The following is a 16,430-nucleotide window of genomic DNA, read 5'->3' as shown; positions in this document are numbered from 1 at the left end:
AAAAAGGGTACAGTATCACCAGATACAAGGTATATATAGTATAGTTTAAACATTCAAAATCTCCATAGACATTTCATGAGGCAGACACAGATGCTCTCAGTCCCAGTATGCATTAGCCAAGAATATAAAAAGTATAAAAAGGTTACTGTATCACCAGACACAAGGTACATATAGTATTGTTTAAACATTATAAATCTCTTTATTTTTTTCAGGAGGCAGACACAGACACTCTCAGGGTCAGTATGGATTACACAATACACAAAGCAGTAAAAGGGTAATGGATCAGAAGCGTACAGCTGCATACAGTGTAGGGGTCATTGTAAATCTCAGTTTATATTTCCAGAGTCAGAAACCGACTCTCACTGGCTCAGTATGGATTAGACCACTATATAAAAAGCAGTAAATGGGTAAGGTATCACAAGCATACAGCTGTATACAGTGTTGGGGTAATCTTAAATCTACAAATATATTTCTGGAGTTACGGACAGACGTTCACAGGCTCAGTATGGATTACACTAGAATCTAAATGGCAAAAAAGGGTAATGTATCATTAGCGTACAGCTTTTTCCAGTGTTGGGCAAATTTTACATCTTGGGATCTACACTCACTGGCCACTTTATTAGGTACACCATGCTAGTAAGGGGTTGGACCCCCTTTTGCCTTCAGAACTGCCTCAATTCTTCGTGGCAGAGATTCGACAAGGTGCTGGAAGCATTCCTCAGAGATTTTGGACCATATTGACATGATGGCATCACACAGTTGGCGCAGATTTGTCGGCTGCACATCCCTGATGCGAATCTCCCGTTCCACCACATCCCAAAGATGCTCTATTGGATTGAGATCTGGTGACTGAGGAGGCCATTTGAGTACAGTAAACTCATTGTCATGTTCAAGAAACCAATCTGAGATGATTCGAGCTTTATGACATGGCGCATTATCCTGCTGAAAGTAGCCATCAGATGTTGGGTACATTGTGGTCATAAAGGGATGGACATGGTCAGCAACAATACTCAGGTAGGCTGTGGCGTTGCAACGATGCTCAATTGGTACCAAGGGGCCCAAAGAGTGCCCAGAAAAAATTCCCCACACCATGACACCACCACCACCAGCCTGAACCGTTGATACAAGGCAGGATGGATCCATGCTTTCATGTTGTTTACGCCAAATTCTGACCCTACCATCCGAATGTCGCAGCAGAAATCGAGACTCATCAGACCAGGCAACGTTTTTCCAATCTTCTACTGTCCAATTTCGATGAGCTTGTGCAAATTGTAGCCTCAGTTTCCTGTTCTTAGCTGAGAGGAGTGGTACCCAGTGTGGTCTTCTGCTGCTGTAGCCCATCTGCCTCAAAGTTCGACGCACTGTGCGTTCAGAGATGCTCTTCTGCCTACCTTGGTTGTAACGGGTGGCAATTTGAGTCACTGTTGCCTTTCTATCAGCTCGAACCAGTCTGCCCATTCTCCTCTGACCTCTGGCATCAACATGGCATTTCCGGCCACAGAACTGCCGCTCACTGGATTTTTTTTCTTTTTCGGACCATTCTCTGTAAACCCTAGAGATGGTTGTGCGTGAAAATCCCAGTAGATCAGCAGTTTCTGAAATTCTCAGACCAGCCCTTCTGGCACCAACAATCATGCCACGTTCAAAGGCACTCAAATCATCTTTCTTCCCCATACTGATGCTCGGTTTGAACTGCAGGAGATTGTCTTGACCATGTCTACATGCCTAAATGCACTGAGTTGCCGCCATGTGATTGGCTGATTAGAAATTAAGTCTTAACACACAGTTGGACAGGTGTACCTAATAAAGTGGCCAGTGAGTGTATTTCCGTAGTCACCCTCAGATGCTCACTCATTATGGATTTGACCGTAATACAACATGTCGATCAAAGGTACTGTATCACAAGATAGGAGGTGTATATAGTATAGGGTAAACTTTTTATCTACGTATATATTGAAGGACTAAACCACACACGCTCACTCACTATGGATTATACCGTACTAAAAAATTTAGAACAAAGGTACTGTATCATCAGATACCAGGTTTATATAGTATAAGTGAAAATGTAAATCGCCCTATATATTTCTGGAGTCACATACAGATAGTCAGCATGTATTTCTCTGTGATACTAGGCCGGGACACAGTACTGTGAGAGGAGCGTACAGCTATATACAATGTGGGAAATAATGAACATTCGTTCACTGTGCAGAAAAAAAGAATAAAAGTATTAGTGCTGTGTAAAAAGCTGTCTGCACAGCAGTGTACACACAGCAATACTACTATAAGGCAAGCTAATAATCGGCGCTGCTGCACACAAGAAAATCCTCCCCTGTGACTGCACCCTAACTGTACCCAACAATTGCTTTCAGCACAATCACATAAGAACTTCTGTTTACAAGCCTAAGTGTCTCCCTAAAGACAGGGGCCAGAGCGAGCCAAAGCCCCCCCTCCCCAGAGGCGTAAGTGGAGGCCCACATGACAGTGAATTGGAGGGAGGGGGTTAACTGTCACTGGGGGGTGGAGTATGGAAATAAGGAGGGGTATTTGAAGTCGGCTTATGGGGCGGTTACCTCAGTTCCCGCTACAGAGCCGCAGAGACTGTCTCATGCTCAGACGGCATGGAGTCCATATCAGTTGGATGGGAGTGGCTGCACGCTGCAGCGTAGTTGCAGCCTGCCAGCGTGGATCGAGGAGTAGGTTGCGGGGATCATCGGTGGAAGCAGCGGGTTGGCCGCTGGTATCTCTTCCCGTGCGAGGCGGCGGACAAGGGCCACAGAGTGTTTATCCCCTGACGCAGATCCCAGGACCCAGCGCTGGCGACGGAGCCCCTTCCAGGGACCCTCCGGGTTGGGTGCCTGCTGGTAAGCGTGCAGGCAGGCCCTCGGCTGGGAGGAATCCACGAGCCGGGCTGGGTCCAGTGGCGGTTGGAAGTCCTTCTCCCAGAGCAGAGCGGGAGGCGGGGCCTGCATTCGCTGAGTCGGCGATGAACAATGACGTCACGGCAGGCCGTCATGGAGCCTGGCAGTCTGCCTCCTCTTCTTTGGGCGGCGGTGGGAGTTACCCGGAGGAGGGGGGGTCGTCGGGCAGCAGCCCCCGTCACCCGAGGCTGTCAGCTATGCCGAGTACCTCTGGCACCCTGACCGGAACAACGGCGGTGGATCAGCAAGGACGGTGCATCAGACAGTTGGTGGAGTTTGCGGGGGGTGGGAGTCCGGAGGCGGAAGCCCCCGTGGCTGTGCAGCCCGCTTGCCTCTGCAGGAGCCGGAGAACCAAACAACCCTTAACGGAGTTCTCCGTGAGGGCGTCGTCGAGAAAGCCTGTTTCACAAGGTGGCGGACCTCTGGGGAAGGGGGTATGAGGGGAAGCTCTGTAGTTGATGCCCAGTGCGATACGGGATTGGCGGCTGGAGGTGTCACAGCGTCATCGCAGCCCAGTGAGTATGGCTCCATGTCTTGTTTGTCCTCATCTCTAGTGAGGTCCCCTGCGGTCGGGAGTGGGTTGGGGTGGCGGCCGGTGGCGTTAGGTCAGGGAGTTGTGGACCAAGTTCCTTCATGGATTGGGGGGCTGAGGGAGATGTTGACTTCCATGCAGGATTTGTTCTCGCAGATGGAGGGATTTGGAGCACACCCAGCGCATTTAGCCGCTTGGGTGGGGTCGCACGAGCGAGGGACCAGTTTGTCGGGGGCGGTTACAGGGGTGTCAGTTGGCCAAGCTGACCCTGTGTCTGTTTTGGTTCAGACTGAGAAAGAAAAGGAATGTCGGATCAATGTAGATGACAGGGCGCATGGGGAAATATATGTATGCTTTGAGGGCCCACTGGGCGCTCATTGTAAGAAGGAGGTGCGGGAAAAGATATAGATGGACGAATATGTCGCGATTTTGTCACTGCTTCCTTTGCAAAAGTTGAACTTGGACAAAAAGAAGAAGGATGATAGCCAAAAAGAGGAGGAGGAAAAACGGAGATGGCGATTGATTCCGCACAGATTATCTAATTGGCTACAGGCATTCGATATTTTGGCTAGCATGTTTGGAGAGAAGGCGCCAGAGAATTGTTCTCCTCTTTTTTATTGGATTCGATTGGGGAGGCTAATAGGGTGTAGGGGGTTCAGGCTTGGCTCCGTTACGACAAACATTTTAGGCATAGGAAGGCGTTTCGTCCGGCAATTCGGTGGGAAAAGAAAGACATACGTCTGTGGTTGAAGGTTATGATGCCAGCTAAGTTCGGCCATTCCTTTCCTGGGGGTGCCGGGGGTGCTGGTTCGTGAAATGCACAAAGCAGTGGACAAGGGGCAAGGGGGTCAGTCGGGGCAATCGGTCAGTCAGAAGCAGGGTTTCTGCTGGCAATTGAATGATGGCCAGTGTAAATTTGGGACTACATTGCTGCAAATTCAAGCACCTTTGATCCCATTGCAAAGGAACCTCGCATGGTGCTTCCAGATGCTTTAGGAAGCAGAAAGGAGAAGCAGAGTGAGAGTGCTAATTCAAAAGGGGTGTACGCCATTGAACCTGGCCTTATGTAAGTTTGATTCCGGATGGGGTTAAGTCAGAACTGTTGTTGTCCATTTTCAGTGACGGGTTTAAAATTCCTGCCCCTCCTTTTGAGATACTACGGATGATTAACAATCTGAGGTCAGCTGACCAATATGCTGAGGTGGTGTTGTAACAGTTGGGGAAGGAGGTTAAGCTGGGAAGGATGTCTGTGCGTTTAAGGATCCTCTGTTTGATGATTTGGTAGTCTCGCCCCTGGATGTAGTGCCTAAGAAACAGCAGCATAAGTTCAGGCTCATTCATCATCTGTCTGTCCCTCGTGGTAGGTCGGTGACTGATGGAATTGACCCGGAGCTGTGCTCTTTGTTTTATAAGTCATTTGAGGAGGCGGCAAAGTTTGTCCAGAAATGTTGGAAGGGGGCACTTTTGCCTAAAACGGATATTGAGTCGGCGTTTACAGTATGTGGATCCCTGTTCATCCGGATAGTGTTAAGTTGTTGGTGTGTTACTGGGGTGGTGCTTTTTGGGTTGATAGGTGTTTGACAATGGGTTGATCGGTGTCTTGTGCGTTTTTTGAGGCATTCAGTTCTTTTCTCGAATGGGTTGTCCATGAAGTATTGGCTTTTGATTCCTTGATTCATTACCTGGATGATTGTTTGTGTATTGGTCGGGCTAATTCTGGTTGTTGGGAGAGGTTACTTAGAGTGGCGGAATGGGTGGCGGAGCGTTTTGTTGTACTGCTTGCTCCCGGTAAAACAGAGGGGCCTTGTACATGCCTATCGTTTTTGTGAATCATGATTGATTCTTTAAAATGTGAGTTCCGTTTGACAGAGGATAAGGTAAAGGCGTTGCGGGATATGGTGTTTCTCGGCAAGACTGTTGAAGAAATTGTCGTTGACATAGGTGCAGTCACTACTTGTGAATTTGACTTTTGTTTTTCGCATTATTACAATGGGTTGGGTATTTTCTCGACGGTTGGCGAGCGCTACGGCGGGAGTGCGGGCTCCGCATCATTTTGTTCGGCTTTACAGTAAACATAAGGCTGATTTGGAATTGTGGGACTATTTTTTGGAGCAATACAACGGACGTTTTTGGCTCATGGAGGAGGCAGTTGTAAATGATGACTTGGAGTTGTTCACAGATGCGTGTGATGGAGTGTGTTTTTGGTCATATTTTAGGGGCCTGTGGTGCTCGGCTGCATGGCCTGAGGAGTGGTTTCAGCTGGGCCTTGTTAGGAATATTGCTTGGTTGGATATTTTGCCTATACTGGTGGCTGTGAACCTATGGAAGGAGGAGTTTTGGGACAGAAGGATCCGTTTTAATTGTGACAGCATGGGAGTTGTGTGTTCCATTAACAGATTGACGGCATCCTCTCCTCCAGTAATTCGAGTCCTGCGACAATTAATTTTGACTTGTTTAACGCTTAATGCTCATGTGACGGCTTCTCAGTTGGCAGGTATTAGGAATTCCATTGCTGATTCTTGATCTCGTTCACAGTGGTAGCGTTTTCGGTAATTGTCCCCAGATGTGGAAGAATCGGGTTTCTTTGAGTCCAGCCGGGCTTTGGAAGGTGGTCTCAAGGGTGCAGAACCTATCATACGGGCATCTCTGTCTTCTATTACTTGGTCGATCTATCAGTCAGTATGGATTTAACCGTAATACAAAATGTTGGAAAAAGGTACTATATCAGCAGATCTGTCACGCCTTCTCTGCATACTTACCCGGCCACGGCTCCCACGCCGCAGCCCCCCGCCGCCCGACTTCCACGGAGGTCTCCTCTGACAGGCTCGCGGCCGGCGGCGTCTCTGCATTCAATGCGCATGCGCCATAGGCCGCAGCCACGCCTCCCTTCTGCTTCTTGTGCTCCGGCTATGCCCTGACCCAGAAGCACCTCCCTGACCAATGGCAAACCAGACAGGGGCATATCAGGCCGCTTCCCCCTGAGGGAGGCGCCTGATCGTTGTGTTTCCTAGCACACTGGGCCTCGCTTCTTTGTGTGCTCTCTGCAGTCTCACAGTCCTGTTCTCGGGTATTCCCTGCAGCAGCCTCGCTGTCCGACTATCCGTGTCTCCTGCTGTACTCCAGTCCTGCCTCCAGAGTTGCTGTTCCATCCCTGCTTCAGTCCTGCTGTCCTACTCCAGTCCTGCCTCCGGTGTTCCTGTTCCATCCTACTCCAGTCCTGCCTCCGGTGTTAAAATTCCATCCTGCTCCAGTCCTGCCGTCCTACTCCAGTCCTGCCTCCGGTGTTCCTGTTCCATCCTGCTCCAGTCCTGCTGTCCTACTCCAGTCCTGCCTCCGGTGTTCCTGTTCCATCCTGCTCCAGTCCTGCTGTCCTACTCCAGTCCTGCCTCCAGTGTTCCTGTTCCATGCTGCTCCAGTCCTGCCGTCCTACTCCAGTCCTGTCTCTGGTGTTCCAGTTCCATCCTGTTCCAATCCTTCCGTCCTCCTCTAATCCTGTCTCCCATGTTCCTGCTCCAACCATCCCTCCATGTTCCAGTCTACTGTCTTGCTCCATCCCTGTCTCCTGTGTTCCAGCTCAGTTCTGTCATCTACACTTCAGTCACACAGTCCTACTCCAGTCTATCCTGAGCCGCCCCTCTCGGTACCGGCTACCGTGGTACTTGAACCCCTGGGCCTGCTCCTAACGGTCCCTGTATAGGGGTCGGTTCCACCTGGCAGCTCGCTCGTGGCCCCTTGGTGCCATGGCCCAGAGGGTACACTCCTGGAAATTCCGGCTCTAGACCAGCCACGCTAACAAGATCCCAGGTGTTTCCAGTCTAGGGGTAATTGTAAATCTCTATCTATACTTCAGGCTTCAGACAAAGACAATCACAGGCTCAGTATGGATTACACAAGAATATAAAAAGTTGAAAAAGGGTAATGTTTTACAAGCGTTCAGCTGCATACAGTGTTGGTGTCATTTTAAATCTCCTTATATTTTACCAGAGTAAGACACAAACTCTCACAGGCTCAGTATGGATTTCACCAGAATATAAAAATGAGAAAAAGGGAAATGTTTTTGAAATGTACACCAGTATACAGTGTTGGAGTACTTTGAAATCTTCTTTTATATTTCAGTGTCAGTCAGCCAGTCCAGACTCTCCGCTAGAGGAAGCTAGATGGATAAAAGTACAGACGTTAAGTCGAGTGATTTCAGAAGTTTTGGAATTACTAATTATGGGAAAACCTCCTGGGAGAATTCGCAGAGGCGATGCTGACCCTCAATAACTTTTATTGTGGATACAGCTAAAACGCAAATTAGTGATGAAAGGGTTGCTGTATCGCAGTAGTGTCGATCCCATCACCGTTACTCGTCTCTATCAAATTGTGATAACAGGGAGTGCTGTAGACATGGTCCTCACTGCCTATCATGATCTGTCTGGTCACTTTGGAGTGCAAAAGACAGAAGCCACAGGCCTTAGGGGATTCTATTGGTTTGCCATGAGAGGAGACATTGAAAAATGGTGGCAGGAATGTCACATGTCTGTGACTATGAAAAATGTGAAAGGTGATCAAAAAGCACCACTGCATCCAATTGGGAGTTGACGTCCATTACAAATGGTAGCCATTGGTAATCTGAAGTTAGAGGCCAGCAGGACAGGACATAGCTACATCTTAACCCTCATCGATCAGTACACCAAATTTGTAGTGGCCGTCCCTGTGAAGGATTTAACTGGCTAGACTACACAGCGGTGGAGCAGGGAGAAGTAAGTATTGCAAGTGCTGTGTCCCTGAGCAAGCATGCGGGACCCACTCATGGGCGCCGGTACTGGCACAGGGCCCCTCATAGTACGCCAGTGTGTCTGACGGCGAGTGGGCTCCCCCACCGTCAGAGACATTTTATTGTACTATGAGAGGTCCTGTGCCAGAGCCGTTGCCCTAGGGTGGGGCCACACACCTGTTCAGGGCAACAGCACTTGCCTGGGTGCGGCAGGTGGTGACCACGGTCCTGGGGTGGGGGGCAGCCCATTTAGGGAGGTTAAAAAAATGGCATATGTTGATGTGTAGGCTGGACTTTCAGCTGCTGCAAATGGAGGAATTGGAGAAGTCAGAGGAAGAGGAGGAAAAAAGCGAACCTTTTTTCTGGCAACCTATGTGTTATCAGGGGAGGGTGGGACAAAATCTTTGGAAACCCCTGAATGGTTCATTTTAATGAAGGTTAGATCATCAACATTTTGGGTCGACAGATGGGTCCTTTTTTCTGTCTGGATTGATCTAGCAGCACTGAAGACTCTTTCAGATAGCACACTACCAGCAGGGCAAGCGAGCTCCTGTAAGGCATATTGTGCCAATTCAGGCCATGTGTCCAGTTTTGAGGCCCAATAATCAAAGGGGAATGACCTGTGAGGGAGAACCTCGATATGGGAGGAGAACCATAGTTGACAACTGCTGTCTCCTGTCACTTGCAATCGATTCTGTATTAGCTGTTGTGTGCGCGGGACTTGAGAAATCAGACCACAACATGGTCAAGAAACCCCTGTCTCCAATGCCAGTTCGGCTGTGTGCACCACGAACACCTCTTCCATTTTGCCCACTATGGCTCGTGGGAGAACCAGCTCCGATGCTACAGTATGTGCTGGGAATGCCTCAAACAACTGGTTTACCAGAGTTGCTTGTTTGTTTGCCAATATTACCTCTAGGTTCTCCTGTGGCATGATGTTGTGTAATTTGCCTTTATAGCGTGGATCGAGGATGCTGGCCAACCAGTAGTCGTCATCCCTCATCATTTTTGCAATGCGGGGGTCCCTTTTAAGGATCCACAAGGCATAGTCACACATGTGGGCCAATGTTCCAGGTGTCAATGCTGCACTGCCAGTGGTGGGTGGAGGAGCACTTTCTGGCAAATCCACATCCCTCCAGTCACGCACAAACCCTGTACCTGACATTGGCATGCCCACATTTTCTCTTGCCCCCTGAGAAGCATCCTCCTCCCCAAAATAATCATCCCCTCATCCTCCTGCTCATCTTCCTCTTTTTCCTCCACCTCATCCACGCCAGTTCCCTCAACAGACAATGGCTGACTGTCATCAAGGCTTCCCTCCTCTTCCTCCAGTTGCTCATCAGCTGCAGACGCCTGATCCTTAATGTGCGTCAAAGTTTGCATGAGCAGACGCATAAGTGGCATGCTCATGCTTATGATGGTGTCGTCTGAGCTTACCAGCCATGTGCATTCCTCAAAACACTGAAGGACTTTACAGAGGTCTTTCAGCTTTGACCACTGCACACCCGACAATTTCATGTCTGCCCTTAAACTGCCTGCCCGTGTATCCTCCCACAAATGCATGAAAGCCTGCCTCCTTTTGCACAGCCTCTCAACCATGTGCAGGGTGTAGTTCCATCTTGTAGCAACGTCTATGATTTGGCGGGGCTTGGAGAGGTTGAGTGATCGCTGCAGCTTCTGTATACGACTGGAGTGGACGGTTTAGCGACGGATGTGCGAGCACAGTCTTCGCACCTTATGGAGCAGGGCTGTTAACTCCAGATAATTATTTAGGAAGCACTGCACCACCAGGTTCAAGGTGTGAGCCAGGCAAGGTATGTGTGAGAGTTTTGAAAGGGCTACGGCTGCCAAAAAATTCCGCCCATTATCACTGACTACCTTGCCTGGCTCAAGATGTAGACTGCCCAGCCATGACTCAGTTTGTCGATGCAAGTAGTCGGCCAGTGCCTCCGCGGTGTGTCTGCTGTCGCCCAAAGACATCATTTTTAAAACAGCCTGCTGCCGCTTACCACTAACTGTTCGATAGTGGGACACCTCGTGTGCAACACTGACAGATGTGGATGGAGTGCTCGTGCGACTGCGCTCTGTCAACGAGCTTTTGCTTCTGGAGGAGGACGAGGGTCGAACCCCTACAGCCAACTGTTTCCTATACCATGGGCTAGGCAGCACTGTTCCACCGCCGCTGTCCCCTGTGGAGCCTGCATCGGCCACATTAACCCAGTGCGCAGTGATGGGCACGTAACAGCCCTGGTCATGCCTACTGGCCCATGCATCTGCTGTGAGGTGCACCTTTCCACTCACTGATTGTTTTAGTGCATGGACAATGCGGTCTTTCACATGCCGGTGGAGGGCAGGGATGGCTTTCCGAGAAAAGAATTGCTGACTGGGTAGGTCATAGAGTGGGACAGAGTAGGCCATGAGCTCTCGGAAAGATTTGCTTTCTACTAAACGAAAGGGCATCAACTCTAATGAGATCAGTTTGGCAATGTTGGACGTTCTAAGCCAGTGTACGCGGATGAGAGGATGAGTACTTTCTTGTCCTACTCAGTGTCTGGTAGGGTGAGCTGGACATGATGGACGGAGAAGGGGTTGGTGATGGTGAGGGTGTTGACGGCCTAGATTCAGTGTTTCGTCGCAAAAATATTGTGTTTGCCTGACTGCTTTTACCTAGCGACAACACTTCAACATTTCTTGATGGTGGTGTGCTTAGCGTTGGCTTTTCAGTGGGGGAAGCAATGGAGCATTGCTGGTTAACTTCAATTGGAGCAGGTGCCCATGTGCTACCTGAGGTTTTGTAGTCCATCCACGCTTGCAAGTGCATGTTGGTTAAATGTCTAAGCATGCAACTGGTATTCAAATTTCTGAGATGTTTACCTCGGCTAAAGGTCCTTCTGCACTTCTTACAGGTAACCTTTGCATCATCAGTAGGATTTTGTTCAAAAAAGTGCCACACTGTACTCTTCCTACTATGGTACAAATTTTCAGGGCTTCCACGCTGTGCTAATTTGACAGTCTGGCCAACCTGTCCTGCAACTCTTTTAGTTTTCTTACCAAGGTTTTTGACAGCTACCGGCCTGCCGGATAACCGCTGCTGTGATGACGATGCCTGCTGCGGATCCTTCTCCTGTTCTGACCTATGGTCACCGGCACCCTCTTCCCCCAATGGATGCCAATCCGGGTCACCAACTGGGTCATCCATGACCTCATCTTCAATGTCATCTGCACCTTCCTCTGTACCTTCCTCTGTGTCACCGTGTACTATAGTATGCGGGAAGGGGCACCTGAGTTTCATCAGGGTCTGATTCAGGCTCAGTAGACTGCAAGGGCAATGTAGTGCTGTGGGTGAATGTACCAGTAGAATCATCTAGCAGTGGCTATGCATCAGTGCACTCCATGTCAGATTCATCTTGGACTGGGGAATTCAGGATTTGACTTGATAACCCAGGAATGGTATGTGAAAAGAGCTTCATGGAGTAATCTGAAGTGTGTGCTGCAGCATCCTTCACTTTTGGAGTGGGTGAAGGACACAACGAAAGGTGTTGTTCCTGACCAGAAGCCTGCACTGACGACTCTGTGCTTGCAGTTTATGTAACTTCAGAAGAGGATGAAATAGAGCTGGAGGCTGTTTCGGCAATGTAAGCCAAAACCTGTTCCTGATGCAATGGCTTTAAAAGCAGTTTACCTACTCCCAGAAAAGGGAACCTTAAAGGCCTTCTTGTGCCAGCCGATGACGCAGGCTCAACACCTCCTGCCTTAGCTGTTATTGTGCTTTTGCCAGGACCAGCCGATGCACCACCACCACCATCAGTACTAGCTGCGCCCCCCACCCACGTCCACGGCCTCTTCCACCAGACTTCCTCATGTTTGGGAAAATGTTATAAAAAAAGCAGCAGAGAAATGGTACTGTATGAGTAGCATATAGCTGTGTAAGGTGTATGTAAGAAGTGAAATCTCCGTATTTATTTTGTGAGTCACAGATGCTCACCCAGTATGTATTTCACCGTAATCCAACAAGCAGATATACGGTACTGTATCAGAGGTGTACTGCTGTATACGTTGTTGGTGAAACTCAATCTCCGTATATGTATTTACGGAGTGTCACACACACACGCTGACTCTGTGTAGATGTGACCGTAATAAGAACAGCAGATATACAATACTGTTTGAGAATCAGACAGATCAATACGGTGTATGGAGAAATGGAAATGCCCGTATATGTGTTTAGGGAATGTCACACACACACGCTGACTCTGTGTAGATGTGACCGTAATAAGAACAGCAGATATCCGATACAGTTTGAGAATCGGACACCTCTATACAGTGTATGTATGGAAAAATGTTAATCTCTGTGTATTTTTTTACGGAGTCATACACATATAGCATGTATTAGCATGTATACCAGCGGGTACATGGTAGTGTGTGAGGAGCGTACACCTCTATACGGTGTGTGCAAAAATTTACGCTCAGTAACTACTGTGCAGAGAAAAGGAATAAAAGATTTTTTTCTTTTAAGAAAGCACTCTGCACAGCAGTGTGCATACAGCAATGCAGCTATCAGGGAGCCTTATAAGGCAGCCTAATAACCAACAGAGCTGCTGCACACAAATATAGCCTCCCCTGTCACTTCACACTATACTGTTGTGTTGTACAGTGAAAATCGCTATCAGCAGAAGCAATTTTTTTTTTGTCTGCCTCAACACTCTCCCTATTGAGAACAAGCAGCAGCAGCAACCTCTCCCTATGCTAAGATCGGCAGAAGTAAGATGGCGGTCGGCGGTCATGGCCTTTTATAGCCACTGTGACGCCACACGAAGCCAGCCAATCACTTGGATGCCCTTCTCTAAGATGGTGGGGGCCGCTGACTATGTAATCGTGTTGCCCACAGTGTGCGTCCTTGATTGGCTGAGAAAAGGTGCAGGAAGCATTGTGGGAAACGCGACTTTGGCGCTCAAATCGGCAACCTCATGGCCGACCTCACGCTATGGTCAGGTTCCGATCGGCGAAACCCGACTTTAGCAAAAGTCGGTGAATTCTGAATTTGGCCTACCCATTTCGCTCAACTCTACTTTTACATTTTTTTTATTTTTTTCATATTTTTTAAAACATCGGGTGGCTCTCATAGCAATGGCTCATCAACAACCATAAAGGTCTCTATGTTAATAGGTGCGGGTGGATCGCGATTCCACCTGCGCCTATTGCGGGCACATGTCAGCTGTTGAAAACAGCTGACACGTCCCGGCTTTGATGCGGGCTCACCGCCGGAGCCCTCATCAAAGTGGGGGTACTGCCATTGGACGTACTATTGCGTTCAATGGCAGCAAGGGGTTAAAACATAAGGCTGTGTGGACACGTTGTGGACTTTGATGCGTTTCCCCAGCGTTTTTTAAAAGCGCGGAGTTGCATCAAATCCACAATGTAGTGCACTACCAATGTTAATCTATGGGAAATTGAGATTTGTTGTGCACATGCTGTGGAAAAATACTCGCTGATCTAAAGCATTTTTGCACCCACTGACTTCCATTGAGTCAGGCAAATCCGCAGCAAAACCGCAGGTTTTAAAAGATCTGCGGTTTTGCTGCGCAGTTGTGTGCGAGAATCGCTGCAGATTGGGAGGAGGAAGAGTTTGTGGGCGGAGACTGTGTGTGTGGGCAGAGCTATGTGTGTGTGGGTGTCTGTGTGCATGCGTGCATGTGTGCGGGGGTCTGCGGGTGTGTGTGGGGCTACGTGTGTGTGTGTGTGTGGGTCTGTATGTAGGCAGTCATCGTCCGATGGGATTACTAGTCCCATCTGGCTATGCCTGCTACTGTGACAGCTAGCAGATGATGGGACGGTAGTAGTCCCATCATCAGGCTAGTGTGTTCAAGTGTAAAAAAAATACATATACACATATACAGTACATACTTACCATACAGCTAATCCCCAACGCCCTCAATCACCTGTAAATAATAATAATAATAATAATAATAATAATAATAATAATAATAATAATAAATCTGGAAGTTCCCTGTTCCAATGTAATCCATGTAATAACAATTGTCCCATGATGATCTCCAATGGAGAGCTGTCTCATTGGTAGATGTGACCGGTTGCTCTTCAGGGGCTCCAGTGATACAATGACTGCAGGTATCCTCCTTCAGTGTATCACCAGTGTATCACTCCGCCGTCAGAGGTCAATGGAGTTCAGGCTGTCACTTGGGCCTCCTGTCAGTGTGTCACTGGAGGCCCTGTAGAAAGGTCACATTTCCTTAGAAACCGACTCCATGAGGATGGTCTGAGTGCCCGATGTCCACAGCCCAACACCGTGCATGATGCTTGGAATTTGTCACAGAACACCAGGATTGGCAAATTCACCACTGGCGCCCTGTGCTCTTCACAGATGAAAGCAGGTTCAACTGAGCACATGTGACAGATGTGACAGTCTGTCACATGTGCTTAGAGTCTGGAGATGTGGCGAGTGATCTGCCTGCAACATCCTTCAGCATGACTGGTTTGGCAGTGGGTCAGTAATGGTCTGGGGTGGCATTTCTTTGGAGGGTCACACGATGTTGGGCTGTGAGCACAACCCCCATCTGTGGACGTTGGGCACTCAGGCCATCCTCATGAAGTCGGTTTCTAACAGTTTGTACAGATACATGCACATTTGTGGCCTGCTGGAGGTCATTTTGCAGGGCTCCTCCTGTTCCTCCTTGCACAAAGGCGGAGGTAGCGGTCTGGCTGCTGGGTTGTTGCTCTCCTGCGGCCCCCTCCATGTCTCCTGGTGTACTAGCCTATCTCCTGGTAGCACTTCCAGCCTCTGGACACTACGCTGACAGAAACAGCAAACCTTCTTGCCACAGCTCGCATTGATGTGCCATCCTGGATGAGCTGCACTACCTGAGCCACTAGTGTGGGTTGTAGAGTCTGTCTTATGCTACCACGAGTGTGAAAGCACAAGCAACATTCAAAAGTGACCAAAACATCAGCCAGAAAGCATTGATACTGATATGTAGTCTGTGGTCCCCACCTGCAGAACCACTCCTTTATTGAGGGTGTCTTGATAATTGCCAATAAATTCCATCTGTTGTCTATTCCATTTGCACAACAGCATGTGAAATTGATTGTCAATCAGTGTTGCTTCCTAAGTGGACAGTTTGACTTCACAGAAGTTTGATTTACTTGGAGTTATATTCTGTTGTTTAAGTGCTTGCTGTTAAACAACAGAATATAACTTGTTGTTAAACAACAGTGCTTGCTGTTGTTTAAGTGCTTAAGTGGTATTCTGTGCTTGGTATCGCCATATTCACTGTGAACTTAGAAATCACTGCAAAATGCACAATGTAAAAATAAGAAAACGATAGAGGATGATGCAATTTTCATCGAATTTGGATTTTGTTTCTCCTTTTTCAAGAATATTTTATGAATAAATGAATATGCCAGTCAATGCTACAACTAGTCCTGCAAAAATCAAGCCCTCATACAACTATGTTCCAAATGGATGTGATGACTCAGAGGACACTATTAAGAGAAGTGAAATATGCCAGCAAGTCATCTATGATGCCCACTTCAGCAAGGACAACCGATGTGCCTTGTGCACGGGTCGCACACCCACTAACGCCAGCCCCGGGAAGTGTTCATAACAATGCATACAACAACAATACATACCAAAACAATGCCATGCAAACAATGCACCAAGAAGTATGCAGCCATTGAATATTAGAACTGTATTACTGCCTTATAGACTACACTCGTAAAAATTAGGTATTTAGCATACAAATTGGACAGTTTGTGTGTGACCACTAGTCAGAATGTGTCTGTTGCATTTTTTCTGGTGTACACCTATAGCGGTCATGCTTGTTGCTCTCTAGCATTGTCACGTCAAGCATGCTGGGAATTGTAGTAGGGCTGCTATAAAAAGCTGTAACAATGATCTATATGGTAATAGGTGAGATTTGGTTAATAATGATACAAGAGGAATTCGCTGCCTCTGCATTACCCTTATATTTCATACAAAGCACTTATAAACCAGATTTATTCCTTAAAAGCTGGATCACTGGAAGCTTCAGTGTTTAGTCCTATTTGGAAAAGCTGCTCAGAAAATAAATTAAATGTAATCTTGGATTCTTCTATGTTGCGTTCCTCAGCCTGCTATTGTCTAATCACAATCTGATCACAGAAACAAATCCCTATTAGCGGAATTTTCTGTGACTCGCTTTGTGATGTAACAATTTGTCAGCGCCGATAT

The sequence above is a fragment of the Dendrobates tinctorius genome, unplaced genomic scaffold, assembly GCF_039654945.1.
Source record: "Dendrobates tinctorius isolate UK_male_01 unplaced genomic scaffold, ASM3965494v1 ptg000303l, whole genome shotgun sequence".
In the NCBI taxonomy this organism is placed as follows: Eukaryota; Metazoa; Chordata; class Amphibia; order Anura; family Dendrobatidae; genus Dendrobates; species Dendrobates tinctorius.
Note: the sequence above shows the minus strand (reverse complement) of the source record.